This window comes from Heterodontus francisci, chromosome 3 (assembly GCF_036365525.1).
Source record: "Heterodontus francisci isolate sHetFra1 chromosome 3, sHetFra1.hap1, whole genome shotgun sequence".
NCBI classification, from domain to species: domain Eukaryota; kingdom Metazoa; phylum Chordata; class Chondrichthyes; order Heterodontiformes; family Heterodontidae; genus Heterodontus; species Heterodontus francisci.
The window spans coordinates 12,206,253-12,227,331 of NC_090373.1; the positions used below are offsets into that span (position 1 = coordinate 12,206,253).

Consider the following 21,079-nt stretch of genomic DNA (forward strand, 5'->3'; position numbering starts at 1 on the left):
GGGCTCAGTTCTCCTTGTCGTTGTCCACCACAGTCATCCATTAATGGAGGATTAGCTGCCTTCCACTCCCAATCTGTACTCAATGAGGCAACGCTTCACACGAGCATTAGCTTGGAGCATTTGTGTGACTAAAGAGGACATTTCACTCTTGACAACTTCAGCAATGAATGTAATAATTTAGAGGTTTGCAGCTCGGTGACTGCTCCTTACACAGCAAAGCACTGCTTCCTCTGATTGTGTTATAGTTTAGACTCTGAGGACTGACACATGTCAAGAAGATCCTGAGGGGAAAGTGCCCAAACACATCAGAATTCAACCTCATTATTTGCTTTTCAAGCTGCTACTTCAAATGACGAACCTGTGCTTTCCATTGCTAAATGAGATATAATCCAACACAAAAGCAAAATACTGCGGATGCTGGAAATCTGAAATAAAAACAGAAAACACTGGAAATACTCAGCGGGTCAGGCAGCATCTGTGGAGAGAGAATCAGAGTTAACGTTTCAGGTCTATTGAAAGGTCACAGAGCTGCAATGTTAACTATGTAATCCAACATCATGCTCTTCGGTCACAGAGCAGTCTCTGACATCTCAATGTGTGAAAACATGGGGCTTCTGGATGTTGGGAGGAATTTGTTTTAAAAAGGGCTGTCAGTAACAGGATGGCTGTGTGCCTGCTATCAGTAACGCACCTTCTGCATAAAGCTGCTTGCAAACCTCTGTCTGAAATCGATCATCACTGACAATCGGATGCACGGCCACTAGCTGGCATGTTCTAAAGTTTTTTCACATGAAATAAAATTTAATTCAGGTTATTCATCGGCGGAGGACTGGGCATTCTGACTAAAAATGCTTATTTTTGCTGAGAACCCCATTTTCAGCTGTATTAATAAAACTGCAACCAATTCCTCCTCTTAAATAGGTCAAGGAATATTGTTGAATGGAAAGAGAAAAGGAACAATTATGTTCGATGACGCTGCCCGAGTGTGCTGGTTCATGAAAGATTTTATGCTTGTGATTATGAAAATGAATTCTCACGGAAACTTGAAACTGTAACCTAACCAGAGCAATTTCAGGATGATTTTGGGTGCAATTTACTGCTTGTACACAAAGTGGAAACTTGACCCTGTAAATACTGACTCGACATAGTCAGTTTTACCAGGAATCTGACCAACTTCAAGCTCACGTCAACAGGCTCAATTCCATTATCCATGGGGAATCAGTGCTGTGCCAGACACGTTCCCACATCCCAAACAAATTCCAAGGTATCCTGGCCTGGCACGTCCGCTCGGTTGTGCTGTTTTTTTCAGTGCAATTCGCTCAAAATTGGTGAATCCAGCACAAAGAGGCATGGAATTCTAATCACAAATTAGGTCCAGTGCAAATTGAGTTTCCATGAGCTTTTGTGTTGGTTTAAAAAAATCATGCTGGTAGCCGGACCCTCCCACAAATCTGGTCATGTCCCACAGATCATATTAATTAACTGGAGCCTGGCACCCAAATAGACCCTGCCATCTCCCATGTGATGCAGCAATGTTAATGACTGAGGTATGTCTGCATCTGAAGTGGAGCCCTCAATTATAAAGACCATTGGCACAGCAAGATCATCTCTCATAAATACAACAATATAGAGATTTTCAAGTCTAACGTCCAAACTGCTGAGATGGCTGACTTCAACTTCCTTGCAGAATAGTTACCAGGAAAAATGGCAGTGCTGCATTGTCAGAGGTGCTGCAATATCAGAGGTGCTGCATTGCCAGAGGTGCTGCATGGTGGGAGGTGCTGCATTGTCAGAGGTGCTGCATTGCCAGAGGTGCTGAATGGTGGAAGGTGCTGTATTGTCAGAGATGCTGCATTGTCAGAGGTGCTGCATTGCCAGAGGTGCTGCATGGTGGGAGGTGCTGCATTGTCAGAGGTGCTGCATTGCCAGAGGTGCTGCATTGCCAGAGGTGCTGCATGGTGGGAGGTGCTGCATTGTCAGAGATGCTGCATTGTCAGAGGTGCTGCATTGCCAGAGGTGCTGCATGGTGGGAGGTGCTGCATTGTCAGAGGTGCTGCATTGTCAGAGGTGCTGCATTGCCAGAGATGCTGAATGGTGGAAGGTGCTGCATTGTCAGAGATGTTGCATTGTCAGATGCTGCATTGTTGGAGGTGCTGCATGGTCAGAGTTGCTGCACTGTCGGACATGCCACATTGTTGGAGGTACTGCTTTGCTGGAGGTGCTGCATTGTCAGAGTTGCTGCATTGTTGGGGATGCCACATTGTTGGAAGTGCTACATTGTTGGAAGTTCTGTATAGTTGGAAGAACTGCATTGTTGGAGGTACTGCATAGTAAGGTATTACTGGGTAGCAATCAGGAGGGGGAGCCCTGGCTGATATCCCTTTCCACCACACCCTTCCTCCTGGAGCCGAGTCCAATTTTATACCTCCTACTGCCAAACTGATAGAGATCAGCTAATTCAGCAGTGACTCAACCTGTGCCCCTCACTGGTCTGTATATCCCTGGTCTGCATATCCCTATGCCCCTTGTTGGTCTGTAAATTCCTGGTCTGCATATGTGTGCCCCTCCCTGGTCTGCATATTCCTGTTCCCCTCCTGGTCTGCATTTCCCTCGTCTGTATATGTGTGCCCCTCCCTGGTCTGCATATTCCTGTTCCCCTCCTGGTCTGCATTTCCCTCGTCTGTATATGTGTGCCCCTCCCTGGTCTGCATATTCCTGTTCCCCTCCTGGTCTGCATTTCCCTCGTCTGTATATGTGTGCCCCTCCCTGGTGTGTATATCCCTGTACCCAGCGAGCAGCAGACTTATCGGGATGAATTTTTACCACGGAGGTGGGAAACAGGAGCCGGGATTGTTTTCAGGTCAGGAACCCATCTCCAGTGGGGAACTGATTAAAGTTCAGATTTTCATGGGGTGAGGCCCTTATTTGGTATGGAGATCCATTTCCTGTCCAATTAGAGCCAATGAGGGCAGCAACGGACGTAGGTCAGGTGAAGTGTTAGACACCCACAGCACCAATCGCTGAGGCTACTGGTTGTCCTGAGGGGGAGATCTACAGTTTGTGCCCAAAGCCTTCCACTTCACCAGAGGAGAGCTGGAGGTGTGGCACTCGGGGCAGGGTTGCACTTGCATCATCGATGCCTGACTTGGATCTGATGCTGGAGGCTTTGAGGGGCAAGAAAGGAGGTCTTCTTCCCAGAAGGTGGCAGGAGGAGGTCAGCGTGTTGCATGGAACACTAAATGGGTCACTGAAGAGTCTTCTTACTGTCTCTGTCTCCTGTTTTCCACTCTTTGCACTGTACATATGATGACATTTTAAGCCATACATCTGGGACTCCTCTTATTGCTGCTGTGACAGGAAAAGTGATGAAAGAGATAACAGGATCCTCCATGGTGAGGGAAAAGCCTCTGGGCAGATGTGCTTCCTTCATTGGCGATAGGTGTTCAGGTGTTGCAGGCTGTGTCTTCCATCCCTTTGTTAACACAGGTATCTGAGACTCCCTTCCATTCCCCTCAACCTAGGTCAGAGAGGCTCAGTTGTAACGTTCCTGAATCAGGAGATCCTTGACATTCATGGCATCCTCACGAGCCCTTTGCACCCTGAGCTGTGCCCAGCCACCTTGTCATGCAGCTGGGGCACATAGAACCATAGAACCATAGAACCATAGAAAAGTTACAGCACAGAAGGAGGCCATTCAGTCCATCATGTCTGCGCCAGTTGAAAAAAAACTAGCCACAAAATCTAATCCCACCTTCCAGCACCTGGTCCATAGCCTTGCAGGTTAGAGCACTTCAGGTGCAGGTCCAGGTACCTTTCAAATGAGTTGAGAGTTTCTGCCTCCACCACCATTCCTGGCAGTGAATTCCAGACACCCACTGCCCTCTGGGTGAAAACGTTTTTCCTCATGTCCCCTCTTACCCTTCTACCAATCACCTTAAATCTGTGCCCCCTGGTAATTGACCTCTCCACTAGGGGAAACTGGTCCTTTCTATCTACTCTATCTAGGCCCCTCATAATTTTGTACACCTCAATTAAGTCACCCCTCAGCCTCCTGTGTTCGAAGGAAAACAACCCTAACCTTCCAATCTTTCCTCGAAGCTACAATTTTCCAGCCCTGGCAACATTCTTGTAAATCTCCTCCTCCTCTGTACTCTCTCCAGAGCAATTATGTCCTTCCTGTAATGTGGTGGCCAGAACTGTATGCAATACTCCAGCTGTTATCACTCATCTGCCCATTCAACCAAATGATTGAAATCATTCTGGAGTCTACGGCTATCCTCTTCACTATCAACTACATGGCCAATTTTTGTGTCATCTGCAAATTTCTCAATCATGCCTCCCGCATTTAAGTCCAAATCATTAATATATACCACAAACAGCAAGGGACCCAAAACTGAGCCCTGTGGAATACTGCTGGAAACCACATCCCATTCACAAAAGCCAATTTGGATCCAACTCACCACATTCCCCTGTATCCCATGGGCTTTCATTTTACTGACCAGTCTGCCATGTGGGATCTTGTGAAATGCCTTACTAAGATCCATGTAGACCAGATCCACTACACTACCCTCATCAATCCTCCTTGTGACTTCCTCAAAAATTCAATTAAGTTAGTGAGACATGACCTTCCCTTAACAAATCCATGCTGACTATCCTTGATTAATCTGTGCCTTTCTAAGTGACAGTTTATCCTATCTATCAGAAGTGTTTCGAAGAATTTGCCCACCACCAAAGTCAGACTGACCTATAATTATTTGGCTTATCCCTCGCACCCTTTTTAAACAATGGTACAACGTTCGCAGACCTCCAATCTTCTGGTACCTTGTCTGTATCTAGTGCAGATTTGAAAATGATCCTCAGAGCATCCGCTATTTTCTCTTTGGCTTCACTGAACAACCTGGGAAACAATCCATCCGGCCTTGGTGATTTATCCACTTTCAAGGATCTCAGACCGTTTCGTACTTCCTCTCTCATTATGCTTATCATATCTAATATTTCACACTCCTCCTCTTTAAATACAATGTCTGCATCATCCCTCTCCTTTGTGAAGACAGAGACAAAGTACTCATTAAGAAATCTGCCCATACCTTCTACATCCATGCATAAGTTAGGCTCTACCCTTTCCTTAGTTATCCTCTTGCTCTTAATGTACTGATAAAACATCTTTGGGTTTTCCTTGATTTTACTGCCAATGCTTTTTCATTTCCTCTCTTTGCTTTCCTAATTTCCTTTTTTACTTCACCCCTGCACTTTTTATACTCCTCTAGGCTTTCTAAAGTATTAAGTTTTTGTGACTGTCATAAGCTTTCTTTTTCTGCTTTATCTTACCCTGTATGCTTCTAGATAACCAGGGGGCTCCAGATTTGGCAGTACCACCCTTTATCTTTGTGGGGACATGCCTACACTGCACCCATAGAATTTCTCGATTGAATGTCTCCCACTGATTTGCCACTGATTTTCCTTCAAGTAGCTGTATCCAGTCTACTTTCGCCAGATCACCTCTCAGTTTCGTAAAATTTGCCTTCCCCCAATTTAGAACATTTACTCCGATTCTATATTTGTCCTTTTCCATAATAATGCTAAATCTTGTAATATTGTAATATTCTATTACAGTCACTATCTCCAAAATGGTCACCCACTGCTACTTCATCCACTTGCCCAGCTTCATTACTAAAGACTAAATCTAGAATTGCGCCCACTCTCGTTAGGCTTGTTACGTACTGGCTAAAAAAGTTCTCTTGACTGCAGTTCAAGAATTTTGTCCCCTTCACACTGGTTGTATCCCAGTTGATATTAGGGTAGTTGAAATCCCCAACTATTATTGCCCTATTGTTTGTGCACTCAGAAATTTCCCTACATATTTGTTCTTCTGTCTCCCTCTCACTATTCAGGGGTCTGTAGTACACCCCTAGTAGTGTGCACCTTTCAGTTCAGCATCATCTCCCTCAGCCTCCACTTCCCTCTCCTCTCTCACCTCCTGCTTCTGCTCCTCCCCCGATGAGCTGTCTCCTTCCAGGCCTCACTGGCCTCAAGCTCCACACCTCTCTGGAGGGCCATGTTATGGAGAGCACAGCAGACCACCACAATGACTGAGATCCTTGCAGGAGGGTATTGGCGGGCACCACCCAACTGGTTCAGGCACCAGAATTGAATCTTCAGAAAACTGATGCTCAATGGTTGTCCTAGTGAGCAGGTGGAATTGATGGTAGTGCCTCTGTGCCACTGTGCTTCTGGCTAGGGCTCCCACAGAGGGGTCAGTGACCATCTCTCCAAAAGATTTTGCTTTTCCCCTAGTATCCATTCACACACTTTGGGGATGGAATGAAGATCTGAGGCTACCTGGACTGCTGGAGGAAAAAGGAGTCATGGCAGCTGCCAGAAAAGCGAGTGCACACATGGAGGAAGCTCTTGTTGTGGTCGCAGACATGTTGAACGTTGAGCAAGTGGAAGACCTTCCAGTTGATGATTCTGATTGGCCAGTCACTAGGTGCCTTGACGGCCACATGGTTGCAATTGATGATGCCCTGCACCTGGGGAAGCCTAGTGATGGAGGCAAAACCCACTGCCCTCTGTCCCTATGAGGCCGCAGCTGTCGTAAAATGAATGTGATGTCCCGCTCTGGCCGAGAGGGCATCAATGACCTGTGAGATGCAGTGGTGTGAAGCCATTTTTGAGATGCCGCCAAGGTCCACAGCTGATCCTTAGAAGGAGGTAGAAGTGAAGGAGTTCAATGCCACATATGTCTGTGACAATCTGCCTGGGTAGTTGCACTGTCCTGCAGCACTGGGTCTCAGTCATCTCCAGGTAGCTCTGTCTTTGGCGGTAGGTCCTGTGTTGAGGGCCTCAGTCGCTTTCCTTCCCCTCTTTCCTCTCCCAATGCCCTCCTGCTGCTCGGGGTTCTACCCTCCCCACGGAGGGTGTTGCTCCTCATCGCCACAGGGCCCAAAATCTGATATTCGTGCCCCTTTTGCCAGCTGCAGCCTTCCTTTTGGTCAGGTGCCCCCCTATTGTGATTGGTAGCCTTGCCCCCTGCTCTTCAGCCCCCGCAATGCCGGTGGGGGGGGGGGGGGGATGCCAGCCATGTTCAATGCCCGAGTGCTGAGTGTCCTCTGCCACCTGTGCAGCACCAAGGGCACCTTCTTTGCAAATGCCGAGCCCCCTATGCCCTGCTGACCCCCTTATGGGGCCGTGGTGATGCCATGGGGCAGCCATGACTGGCTCCCCGCTCCGTACCCGCCTGCTTTCAGCTGATCAGAAATGAACAGGTCCTGAAATTTGTGTGCCCCCTTCAAAATTCCACCCTCCTCCTCCAACAAGCTCTTAATGAGCTTTTTCAGTACTTTGATTGGCCTCAATGGGGAGGTGAGTGGGATAGCTATCCCACCCTCTCCTCTGCCCTGGTGAACAGTGCCAGCACTGGGTACGGCGTCTTGAAACTGACATACCAACCTTCGCTGGTATTTATGCCCCTCCTCCCCCACCCCCCCCCCCCCCCCCCCACCTCTGTTCCCCACCTTGGAGGTGGGGGAGTGTCCGAAAATTCAGCCCAACAACTCAATCGTAAAGGAGGTTTCCATGATGCAAATAATATTTCTGCCTTATTCCCATGTTACAGGGCTCCCATTCCATAGTGCTCTCCAATCACCTCCGCTGGAAAACCTTCCATGGATTACAATTGGAGATATTACTGGAGGTGTCATCACACATGCTTCCAGCCACCCAGCTCCATATCCCCACCTGACACTTCCATCCTCGTGAACCATTGCCAACCCACACTAATTGTAAAGTGAACCGACTCTGCGTCACCTGATCGCACGAATATTGACCGTCAGTCAAACGGCCTTTCTCCCCATCGCCAAGCACTTTGGGATGTCCTGATGTCGTGAGAGGTGCTATACAAATGCATTTCTTTTTTTAACTCAAAAATGTATCAAAAACAATGACTGTGCTCGCCGAAGTTGCAGAGTCAGCAGACACCTAACATGCCATAATTTCTTGTTGTGACACCCATGAATTATATCATACTTCATGCGATCATGGTCATGATGCTCAAAGATATTTTAAAACAATCAACTGTGTTATATTCAGGACAGATGCTGAGAAAATTGAGCGATTTTGTAGCAACTGGTAGGTGACAGTCATTCTATACCTCAGAGTAAAGTTACAACTGACGAGCTTCTTAATTTGTACAGTTCCTGTTTCTCAAATAAAAACACAGGAACATGAAAGAAACCAGATGCTAAATGCCTAGTTATTTTAAACACTTGCACTTCAATCTTTGAGAAAAATAAAAGAGCTAAGAACATGAGATGCACATTACTAACAGAAGACCATGGTTGCTATTCAAAATAGCAACACCAATCTGCTGGTCACTGTGATTAAAGGTGAAAGGTCAGAGGGCATATTGCACGGCATCGATACGTTGGCTCCACATTTTCCTCATGCTTTCGCAGCAGAAGTATTGGGGAGCAGTTGCTGGCAAAAGACAGTAAGTGCTACATTCAAGTCAATTCTGTCTGACATCTTCTCTGACCAACCCAGTGACTCGGAAATAATTTTTCCCTGTGGCTCAGCAAAACATACAGTGTTTCACTGGCTATAAATTAAGATGTCTGTGACAGCAAGCCAAGATCTCACATGTCCGGAAGTCAGGAGCAGGTTTTGCAGCACGGGATAGTTAAGTGACTGTGGTAAATACGGACTTGGAATACTTAGATTGAACACAACATTTCACTTAGGTGGAAACTTCACAAAAAATAAAATGACCAAGCTTCTCAGGAAATAGACTGTGTGTCTCTCAATAGAATGGTCACAGACTCCAGTCCCAGGGCTGCCTGTTACTTGAGCCCACTTGACACGAATGAGGGCGAGTTCTCTCATTTCTCAGCAGGGCCCCCACTTTAACGATGAATTAATAAGGTCAGGCCAATTGTCTTGATAGTGGATGGTCAATAGCTTGAAGACCAATATACCCACCCTCCCAGCTGACGGAGCCTACTTTACTGATCCAGGCTGACACTCCAGTGCAGTACTGAAGGAGTACTGTCTGCTCATTTAAATGATCATGGCGTGCAGCCAACTGCTAAACGCCCTGTTTATTGGCTGCATGCCTCAGTAGGGGGCCCAAGTTCCCAAGTTCATGAGCTAACATCACTTAAAGCTAGCCTGCACTATTTAAAGCCAGACGACACTTTTTAAAGGGAAAGTACATTCTGGCTGCAACAGGTGCTGGAAGTGTCTGGGAACAATGTCTCACCTGCAAGAAGTGTGACAATGCTGCAACAAGCGAGAAAGTGGGCTCTGAGGTTCTCAGACACTGCACTGGAGGCCTTGGTTAAGGAAGTGGAGAGGAGGAGAGAAGTCCTCTATCCACAGGGGGCCAGGAAGCCCTCCAGATAACCATTGCGGTCAGTGCTGGCAGTCTCGCCCTGAAGATACAGTGCCGCAAGAAGTTCAAGTTCAGTGACCTCAAACGAGTGGTCAAGGTCAATGAATTCATCTCTAAATGTCATGTGAGGCTAGAAACAGGGAGCGAGTGCAGCTGAACACATGGCTACAGAGCTGGTGTAGGAGGGAGGGCTTCAGATATGTGGATCATTGGGATACCTTCTGGGGAAGGTGGGACCTGTACAAGAAGGACAGGTTACATTTGAACTGGAGGGGCACCAATATCCTGGGCGGGAGGTTTGCTAGAGCTCTTCGGGAGGGTTTAAACTAGTTTGGCAGGGGGATGGGAACCGGAGCTACGGATCAGTGGATGGGGTAGCTGTTGAACAGGCAGATACAGAGTGCAGACAGTCTGAGAGGAAGGTTAGACAGTTGACAGGGCAAAGTTGCAGCCAGTATGATGGGTTGAAGTGTGTCTATTTTAACGCAAGAAGTGTCAGGAATAAGGGTGATGAACTTAGAGCATGGATCAGTACTTGGAGCTACGATGTTGTGGCCATTACGGAGACTTGGATATCACAGGGGCAGGAATGGATGTTGGATGTTCCGGGGTTTAGTTGTTTCAAAAGGAATAGGGAGGGAGGTAAAAGAGGTGGGGGAGTGGCATTGCTAATCAGGGATAGTATCACAGCTGCAGAAAGGGAGGTCGTCGAGGAGGGTTTGTCTACTGAGTCATTATGGGTGGAAGTCAGAAACAGGAAAGGAGCAGTCACTTTATTGGGAGTTTTCTATAGACCCCCCAATAGCAACAGAGACACGGAGGAACAGATTGGGAGGCAGATTTTGGAAAGGTGCAGAAGTAACAGGGTTGTTGTCATGGGTGACTTCAACTTCCCTAATATTGATTGGAACCTCCTTAGTGCAAATAGTTTGGATGGAGCAGTTTTTGTCAGGTGTGTCCAGGAAGATTTCCTGACTCAATATGTAGATAGGCCGACTAGAGGGGAGGCTATGTTGGACTTGGTGCTTGGCAACGAACCAGGCCAGGTGGCAGATCTCTCGGTGGGAGAGCATTTCGGTGATAGTGATCACAACTCCCTGACCTTTACTATAGTCATGGAGAGGGACAGGAGCAGACGGGATGGGAAAATATTTAATTGGGGGAGTGGAAATTACAATGCTATTAGGCAGGAACTGGGGAGCATAAATTGTGAACAGATGTTCTCAGGGAAATGCACGACAGAAATGTGGAAGTTGTTTAGGGAGCACTTTCTGCGACTGCTGGATAGGTTTGTCCCGATGAGGCAAGGAAGGGATGGTAGGGTGAAGGAACCTTGGATGACAAGAGATGTGGAACAGCTAGTCAAGAGGAAGAAGGAAGCTTACTTAAGGTTGAGGAAGCAAGGATCAGACAGGGCTCTCGAGGGTTACAAGGTAGCCAGGAAGGAACTGAAAAATGGACTTAGGAGAGCTAGAAGGGGACATGAAAAAGTCTTGGCGCGTAGGATTAAGGAAAATCCCAAGGCGTTCTACACTTATGTGAGGAACAAGAGGATGGCCAGAGTGAGGGTAGGGCCGATCAGGGATAGTGGAGGGAACTTGTGCCTGGAGTCGGAGGAGGTAGGGGAGGTCCTAAATGAATACTTTGCTTCAGTATTCACTAGTGAGAGGGACCTGGTCGTTTGTGAGGACAGCGTGAAACAGGCTGATATGCTCGAACAGGTTGATGTTAAGAGGGAGGATGTGCTGGAAATTTTGAATGATATGAGGACAGATAAGTCCCCGGGGCCAGACGGGATATACCCAAGGATATTACGGGAAGCAAGGGAAGAGATTGCCGCGCCTTTGGCGATGATCTTTGCGTCCTCACTGTCCACTGGAGGAGTACCAGATGATTGGAGGGTGGCAAATGTTATTCCCTTGTTCAAGAAAGGGAATAGGGATAACCCTGGGAATTATAGACCAGTCAGTCTTACGTCGGTAGCGGGCAAATTATTGGAGAGGATTCTGAGAGACAGGATTTATGACTATTTGGAAAAGCATGGTTTGATTAGAGACAGTCAGTATGGCTTTGTGAGGGGCAGGTCATGCCTCACAAGCCTTATTGAATTCTTTGAAGATGTGACAAAACACATTGATGAAGGAAGAGCAGTGGATGTGGTGTATATGGATTTTAGCAAGGCGTTTGATAAGCTTCCCCATGGTAGGCTCATTCAGAAAGTAAGGAGGCATGTGATACAGGGAAAGTTGGCTGTCTGGATACAAAATTGGCTGGCCCATAGAAGACAGAGGGTGGTAGTAGATGGAAAGTATTCAGCCTGGAGCTCGGTGACCAGTGGTGTTCCACAAGGATCTGTTCTGGGACCTCTGCTCTTTGTGATTTTTATAAATGACTTGGATGAGGAAGTGGAAGTCTGGGTTATCAAGTCTGCCGATGACACGAAGATTGCTGGAGTTGTGGATAGTGTGGAAGGCTTTTGTAGGTTGCAACGGGACATTGACAGGATGCAGAGCTGGGCTGAGAAGTGGCAGATGGAGTTCAACCTGGAAAAGTGTGAAGTGATTCATTTTGGAAGGTCGAATTTGAATGCAGAATACAGGCTTAAAGACAGGATTCTTGGTAGTGTGGAGGAACAGAGGGATCTTGGGGTCCATGTCCATAGATCGCTCAAAGTTGCCACCCAAGTTGATAGGGTTGTTAAGAAGGCGTATGGTGTGTTGGCTTTCATTAACAGGGGGATTGAGTTTAAGAGCCGCGAGGTTAGGCTGCAGCTCTATAAAGCCCTGGTTAGACCACATTTGGAATATTGTGTTCAGTTCTGGTCACCTCATTATAGGAAGGATGTGGAAACTTTAGAGAGGGTGCAGAGGAGATTTACCAGGATGCTGCCTGAACTGGAGGGCATGTCTTACGAAGAAAGGTTGAGGGAGCTAGGGCTTTTCTCATTGGAGCGAAGAAGGATGAGAGTTGACTTGATAGAGGTGTACAAGATGATGAGAGGCATAGATAGAGTGGATAGCCAGAGACTTTTTCCCAGGACAGGGGGCATAAATTTAAAGTGATTGGAGGAAGGTTTCGGGGAGATGTCAGAGGTAGGTTCTTTACACAGAGAGTGGTGGGTGCATGGAATGCGCTGCCAGCGGTGGTAGTCGAAGCAGATACATTAGGGACATTTAAGCGACTCTTGGATAGGTACATGGATGATAGTAGAATGAAGGGTATGTAGGTAGTTTGATCTTAGAGTAGGTTAAAGGTTCGACACAACATCGTGGGCCGAAGGGCCTGTACTGTGATGTACTGTTCTATGTTCTATGTTCTATGTCATAGCCCACCAATTGCACCACTAGCCTGACACAATGCTTAATTCACCAGCACCCATCACTCACCTATCAACCACAACTCATATGTGACAGTCATAGTTTCACCTCACCCTCACACAGTAAGCACTGCACTAATTCAACCATGACAACCACATGACCCAAATACATTGCACCACTCTCACTGACACACTTCTCTCTCACTTGCAGGACAAAGTGGTGCATAATCAGAGTCAGCAGGAGCTAACTGGCAGATACAGGCCCAGCTGTATATCCTTATCCCCATGGAGAAGAAGGTGCTGGTCATTATTGGAGCAGCAATTACTTTTTTTTATTCATTCATGGGATGTGAGCATCACTGGCAAGACCAGCAGTTGTTTCCTATCCCTAATTGCCCTTGAAGCTCTGGCTAGTGGTAAGGCTGAAGCCATTAAAGATGATTATTTTCTCATAACTAATCTTCCTTCTCACATCCCACTTCCCCCTCATCCCACACTCTCTTCTGATTTACAAGCTGCAGAGAGTGTAATCATGCACCTCTTGCTTTACCCCCTCCCCTCAGCACAGCCCCACTCTTGTGCCTTTCTCCTTTCAGATCCCCAAGAACTGCAACCTTGCCAGGCAGTAGTGGAACAGAAAGAGATGGAAGAGTAGGCAGACAGTGATAATGATGAATCAGAGTAGTCCAGGCAGTAGAAGTATTGTTGAACCACCCCAAAGGTCTGCTGTATCACATTCCATGTTGCAGCATGGCTCTCATTATATACATGCTGCCCACGTGTGCATGGGTTGTGAACCGGAGTCATGAAACAGGTAGTCAGTAGATAGCCTTTGCTGCCCAACAGACACCGTTTGGTTTGTTGTTGTGGGTCAAGTTCAGATGGCACAATGGACTGCTACAGAATGAAGGCATCATGCCTGCTGTATTCTAACCTGCATGATGCCCTGTGTATGGTTTCATATCAGCTGGATGTTGAGGGAGTGGAATCCCTTTTGGTTGTACATCACAAAGCAATATGTGTGCAGTCAGTGGCACCCTGCACTATGTGGAAGCCTGTAATCCTCACAAAGCTATTTGCTCGCTCCGCCTGCTTCTCTCTGGCAAGAGAAAATGAAATGTCTTTAGTTCCCTTAGAATACAGAGCCTCAGTGACCTCCCTTATACAACAGTAGGCGGCAAATTGAGAGAATTCTCCAGCCTGGAAGGTGCCAGACTCAATAAAGTTCATGGTCACGATCATCTTCACAGCCTTGGCAATGCAGTCTCGTCCTGCTCTGAGGCAGTAGTTGAGACTGCAGCAGATGGTAGATTTCAATGAGCACATCCTTAGCGAAGTGCAGACAACGCACACAATGTTCCTTGCTGAGGTTCACAGAATCACAGAATAATACAGCGCAGAAGAGGCCCTTCGGCCCATCGAGTCTGCACCGATGCATTAAAACAGCTGACCTGTCTACCTAATCCCATTTGCCAGCACTTGGCCCAGAGCCTTGAATGTTATGACGTGCCAAGTGCTCATCCAGGTACTTTTTAAAGGATGTGAGGCAACCTGCCTCTACCACCCTCCCAGACAGGGCATTCCAGACCGTCACCACCCTCTGGGTAAAGAAGTTCTTCCTCAAATCCCCCTTAAACCTCCCGTCCCTCACCTTAAACTTGTGACCCCTCGTAACTGACCCTTCAACTAAGGGGAACAGCTGCTCCCTATTGACCCTGTCCATGCCCCTCATATGCTCCTCAGGTTCAGTTAGGAGAATTGCTTACTGAATACTGTAGGCAGATATGTCCTCCAGCTGACAGCCCTTCCTCCTCCTCCTCCTCCCTCTTCCAGCAGCTTGTCCTCCTCTGTGTCATCTCTGCTTGTTCTCCCCGTCATGCTGCAGTCAAAGGGGGTTGAAAACCACTTCGCCCTGGTCTGGGAGCAAATGGTCTGGGAGCAGAATCCTTGAAGTCAGGACCACGACCTTCAGGACCTGCCACACCCACTCCCTATAGACTTCATCAGCTTTAAATAACAGTACAAACCTCCAAACACTTCTACAAATTCAGCAACAATCAGTAGTTTCCAATCAGCAACTAAACTAAAGGTAATTGATGATCCCTTTATGTAGCACTAGGGAAGGGGGTGTCCTTCATGCTGCTGAACATGGCTTCAGCCGCGTGAGGTTAAGAGGCAGCATTAGCTGGCGCGGTGAGCTCCAAAATGCTACCACTGTCTCGAAACAATGTTCCACGCTGACTGTTGTCACCACCTGCCTACTCTGCACACCTCCAGCACATGCTCCCTGCTCCCGCGTTAATTCCCTCACCAAAGACAGCATCTGGCACAGCTCGCACCACAAGTGTGTGCATGTGCTGCGGACGCCATTTTGAATGCAAAACAGCACAATGCAACAGAAATTGGTGGGCTGAAAGTTAAAGTAAAGTTTGGGGAAAGCAAGCACAAAGTCAATGTCATCTCGAAATGTAATTATTAAATATGCAAAACCTCCTCCACAGTAAATTACCATTTGAAGTGATTTAATTAGTTAGTAATGTGATGTGTTACAGACAGGCACTGCTTGTCCATAGCCATTAATCACGTTGCTTCTATTTATTTTTAGTTGGACAAATAAAACATGGAAAAAGTAACGGTGATAGGAAGTGAAGCTTTCTTGAGGCAGCTAACAGTCCAGAGAGAGAACAGATCAATATGAACCTCATACATTGTATTAAAATATTGTTAAATTCATGATATGATCCTGTATCAGCCCATCATAACAGTAAAAATGAAAAGCCAAACTCATTATGTCATATTACTGCAGTGAGAGGAATAAGACAGAACGTGCTTCTAAAAATATTTGCGTAATTTATCTGCTTCAGTACATTATCTGATCCCATGGATGCTGAAGCCGATTGCTAATCAAACGCTTATCTTCCACTTTTTAAAACAGAAACAGCTCCTGCCTATGTTGCCAGTGTGGGTGGAGATCGGAAAATGATCATGTTGCTTTCTCGTTTTCTCTCTGCTCACAAGTTGCCCCATGCAAGTTTCCTGCTGGCCTTTACCACCAGCGTTCAGTGAAATAAACTGGGTTATGCACGTGTAACCCAAGCAGATGAGGCCATCTGGATTCTCCTGTCGTCTGGATGTCAGGAGGTGGAAGTCCTGCCCACTGTTCATTCCACACACTTCTGGTGGGTGTTAAAGGTCATCTGAATTCTCACATGTGGGGGAGAGTGCTCTTAAAGAGAAGAGGGGCACTCACATGCAGGCAGTTTAACAGGAATTATGACGTTGCATGTCAAGGTAAGAACAAGTCACAATGACAGTTTCCTGGAGAGGAAGGCGAGCCACTTGAGCCCTGGTTAATGGCTCACTTGTACCAAGCACAGACTGAAGCAAAGTGCAGGTAGAAGGAGACTGATACACTGAGAAACATTGTTTATAGAGCATACCAGTGGCATCTTGAAGCACCATTTCATGTGTCGTAACCAAACAAGTACATCTTCCAATGCAGCAATATAAGAGTCTCCAAGAGCTGCTGCATGGTTGGTTTGCATGCTGAAGAACTTTGCTGTACCAAAAGCTGTGCAAGAGGAGGACGAAGAAGAGGAAACCTGCAACAAATGTTAGAGCAGGATGCAGATACTAACCAAAGAAATTGCAGCATAAATGCCTGGATAGCCAGGGGGACTAGAGTGCTGCATGAACCATGGTGGAATGCAGTGCTCGGAAGCATTACTGTATTACAAAGAATTACATGGAATGTACAACACATAAACAGGCCATTTGGCCCAACTGGTCTATGCCAGTTTTTATACTCCATATGAGCCTCCTTCCATCTAACCCCATCAGTATATCCATCAATTCCTTTCTCTCTCGTGTTTATCTGGCTTCCCCTTAAATGTATCTACGCTGCGCGCCTCAACTACATCTTATGGTCGCGAGTTCCACATTCTCATCACTCTCTGGGTAAAGATATTTCTGCTGAATTCCCTACTAGATTTACCAGTGACTATCGTATATTTATGGCCCTAGTTCTGGTTCCCCAACAAGTGTGAACATCTTCTTTACATCTATCCTTTCATAATCTCTATCAGGTCACCTCTCAGTCTTCCCTTTTCTGGAGAAAAGAGGCCTAGCCTGTTCAGTCTTTCCTGACAGGTGTATCCTCGCAGTTCTCGTATCGTCCTTGTAAATCCTTTTCCCATCTTCTCCAGTGCCTCAATATTCTTTTTATAATATGGAGACCATATGCACGATGCATAAGTGCATCCAGACTTAGAGCTGAACCTTGTGGACTCCAATGATGTTAAAATATCTCCAAAGAAATGTTCTGTAAATAAGGGTCTGGTCCAGGTAATAAGACCAACACAGTTTAAGAATCATTATCGAACCTACCATTGGCATCCTGAAGCCCAAATTCATATGCCTTGGCTGATCAGAGAACACCTTACAATTCAGCACCACTAGAGTTTGCAAGGTCTTCATGGAAATAAGGATTAAATTCAATTATTTATGCAAATTTTTTAATAACTTTGCTTGAATTAGCAATAGTGTACATGCCGAGGATACTATAATCCTCTCCAAAATTATATGACTGATATCTGTAGAGGAGCGAAACAGTTCCAACAAGAGTGTCATCATACCCGTTAGAGCCGCCTTTTATCAAACAGGAAAGCTCGAATAACAAATATATCACGGACTGTGATGAAAGCAAAGGAATGAAAGTACATGGATACAGAGTCTGAACAGTTGCCATGGCATCCATTTGTGCACATGAACAATGAACTCTGTAAAAACGTACAGCCTTTCTATCAATTACAACAATTTACAAAAATAGAAGGTGTCATGCAGATCAGCATCTTGTGCACAGACAACATTCTCAATTAAATCAAAATCTAACATCTCTGATGTTCTGCAATACTTCACAGTCAATCTCAGCCTCAGCACCAACCATATTCTGTGGCATGGAAATATACGGTTAGCTTTCCCAAATTCACACCCCTGGTATGGGTCTTCACATGCTCAGAATTCTGGTGTGGTGGCCTGGGATTTAACATTCATTAACTTTGAAGATTGGGAAATATGTGTCAGAGGTGACTTGATTTTTCACCCACTTTTACAAATCAGCTAGGTGTTAAGCTGTAGCTAACCAATGCCTAGCAGCTGGCATTCTAAATCAGAATGCCGACAGTCGTCTTTTAATCTCCATTGATCTGCAGTGTTAATTCCCATGCATTTCACATCTTACACTCCCGTTAAGCTGGACTCAGGGCGTCTACCATCCCAGTTAGTTAAGGAGCAATGAGGGTTACTAGGACCCCATATATTTCACATGTCGCATATGTTAACTACAGTTGAAGTGTGCAAGCCACAAAATGCAAGGGGATTAACGGTTTAGTACATCAATGGGTATTAGAAGAGGTATCGGCAGAATTAGAATATCAGGAATTGACCCCAATACATTTACAGCAGGAAAACTGTTTGAGAAGAAAATATATGGTCATTTGTGTTGTCCCAGAGGACCTGAGCATAACTTTCATCCTATGCCAGTTCAGAAATGCATTGAAATGTCTCTTGAGGCCATTTGTATACTTTGGTTTAAAAGGCTCGGGCTGACTTCCATTCTTCCTGCAGTTAATTGCAGTTGATCCTTTTGCCATAATGAAAGAAATGCCTGGATAAATGTTGTCAATTCCTTTCTTAATCCTAGGAATTTGAATTTTGGTCACCCTTTTCCAAAGAAAACAAACTCCAGCTTCTCTAAACTTTCCTAATATCCAGAATTATCTTTCTTGTTTGTTCCTGTACTCTCATAACCACAATAAAATTCTTCCCATGATCATAGAATGAAGTCAAAGAATTTTACAGCACAGCCCATCACATCTGTGCCTTGTACCTGATACAGCTATCCACTTAGTTCATTCCCTTGCCCATTACGCATACCTTTTCCCTTTTTCCTTTTGTAAACCTATCCAGTTCCTTTTCAAAAGCTTTATGAATTCTTCTACCACAACTGTTTCTGGTAGGTCATTCCATGAGCTAACAGCCCTCTGTGTAAATTAACTTCTCACAATCTGTCCCCTCAGTCTTTTGGTGATGATCTTACATTTCTGTCATCCAGTTACCGATTCACTTCATTGACAGTTCAAATAATTCTTCTCTATTTAGGAAGGGTATGAAGGCTTTAGAGTGGGTTCAGAAATGATTAATGAGAACGGTTTCAGGGATGAGGGACTTCAATTATGTGGATAGATTGTAGAAGCTGATGTTGTTCATCTTGGAGAAGAGAAGATTAAGAGGAGATTTGATAGAGGTGTTCAAAATCACGTGGGGCCAGAGCAGAGTAGGTAGGGAGGAACTGTTTCCATTGGTGGAAGGGTTGAGAACCAGAAGACATCAATTTAAGGTGAGTGGCAAAAGAACCAACGGTGAGTGGTTAGGATCTGGAATGCACTGCCTAAAAGCGTGGTGCAGGCAGCTTCAATCGTGGTTTTCAAAATGAAATTGGATAAGCACCTGAAGGGAAAAAATTTGCAGGGCTATGGGGGCAAAGGCTGGTGAGTGGGACTAGCTGAGTTGTCCTTGTAGAGAGCCAGCAGGGACACGATGGGCCAAATGGCCTCGGTCTATGCTGTCATCATTCTATGATTCCATTATTAAAATCTTTCATAACTTTGATTGGATCTTCTGATTCTCTGAACCTTCATGAAAAGCACCTGAGTTTCTTTAGTCTTTCTTCATGTGCAAAGAAACCTCATCCTTGATGTTATCTTAGTCAATCTCTTATTCTCTTTTCCATGGCCTTGACATCCTTTCGAAAGTGGGATGCAAAAATTGAGCACAATATTCTAGCTGCAGTCTAAACAGTGAATAGTAAAGGTTTAGCATTATCTTAGTATTTGTGTGCCATGGGTCTATGTATATACGATCCCTTATGCTCTTTTTGCAGTTGTTATCAACTTGTCCACCCACTTCTAAAGATTTATGTAGTCCAACTCCTAAGTCCTTCTGCTTCTCTACTCCTTTGACAGTTTTGCCTTTTAATGTATATTTCCTTTCCAGTTCACCATAATTCCACACAACACCACATGGGAACTGACCAGTACCTCACACAGAAATAGTACAACCCTGTTAGATTTACACTCGGTCCATCTGCTAATGAAATCCAGGATCTTAGTAATCTTTAGGCATAAAATAAAATTACAATTCATTTCTAATGTACCTTTTCTGTCCAGGCTCAACATTTATCTAATCTGTTAAAGAAGGGTGTCATCGTGAACTAGAGTTTAAATAGGAAATCTTGTTGGAAAAGGGCAGATACTCCGCTGTAGTCATGCCTCTCTCGGGGAGGAGAAGTTGGTGAGAGCTATTCCACAAGTGCCATCAAGTGTCCAATACATTCATGCAATTACAGGCAGGAATGTTGTAATGAGACATAAAAGATGGGAATAGGTTAAGGCTACATAATTGCCATAATTTCCACTTGCCTGAAATTTCAGTATGTTCCCAATCTCAGGACATCCTAAAGCATTTCAGAGCTGATGAACTACTTTAGAAGCAAAATTGCCATTGTATGAAGAGAAATGCAGCAGTGAATTTAAGCACAGCAAGATCCCATAAACCTCAAGGAGATATATGACCAAAGAAACTGTTACTTTAGTAATATGGTTGAGGGATAAATGTTGCCCAGGATATCAGGAGAACTCCACTGCTCTTCTTTAAATAGTGCAATGGGATCTTTTACATCCACCTAAGAGGGCAGTTGGCACCTCAGACAATGCAACACTCGCTCAGTACTGAACTGAAGTATCGGCCAAGATTATGTGCAGGAGCACTGTGTTTTGAAACACTACCATTTCATTGCTGGTCATCACCTGTCGTGTTGTAGTGTTTTGAAATTGCAATTGCATTGTGTTTTATGTACACTTGGGCCTGCTGTAGAATACACATGCGAGCAAAGGAAAAGTGAAAGTAAAACAGAATAAAGAAGAAGCTTTTACGTTCAACTGCCTGCAGTCTCTGTCTCAACCTCATATATCTGATAATAAACTCACTCCAATCCCAAGATCATCCGGATGATGATGACGTAAACAGCAAAGGAGGGTGAAGACTGGAAACATTGATTTCAGATATGAACATTTTGGAAGGTTTTTGTCTACTTTTACAGACAGCATTTTAAATTCAAGACTGTGTTCGAGTGACACACAGGAAGCTTGTAGAGTGTATACTTTGATGTCTCCAAAATAACTATCCAATCAAAAAAAAGATATAAAACAAGAAATAGGAGTAGGAGTAGACATATGGCCCATCGAGCCTGCTCTGCCATTCAATACGATCTTGGCTGATCTTAAGCTTCAACTCCACTTTCCCGGATAGAGAATTTC

The 21,079-nt window shown here is 45.4% G+C and overlaps 1 protein-coding gene across 4 annotated transcripts in view; it reads right to left on the minus strand.

Moving 5' to 3' along the window:
• Positions 1-21,079, minus strand: part of LOC137354371 (collagen alpha-1(XIX) chain-like) — a 655,592-nt gene that overhangs the window by 355,676 nt on the left and 278,837 nt on the right. The gene's annotated exons all lie outside the window — the stretch shown is intronic.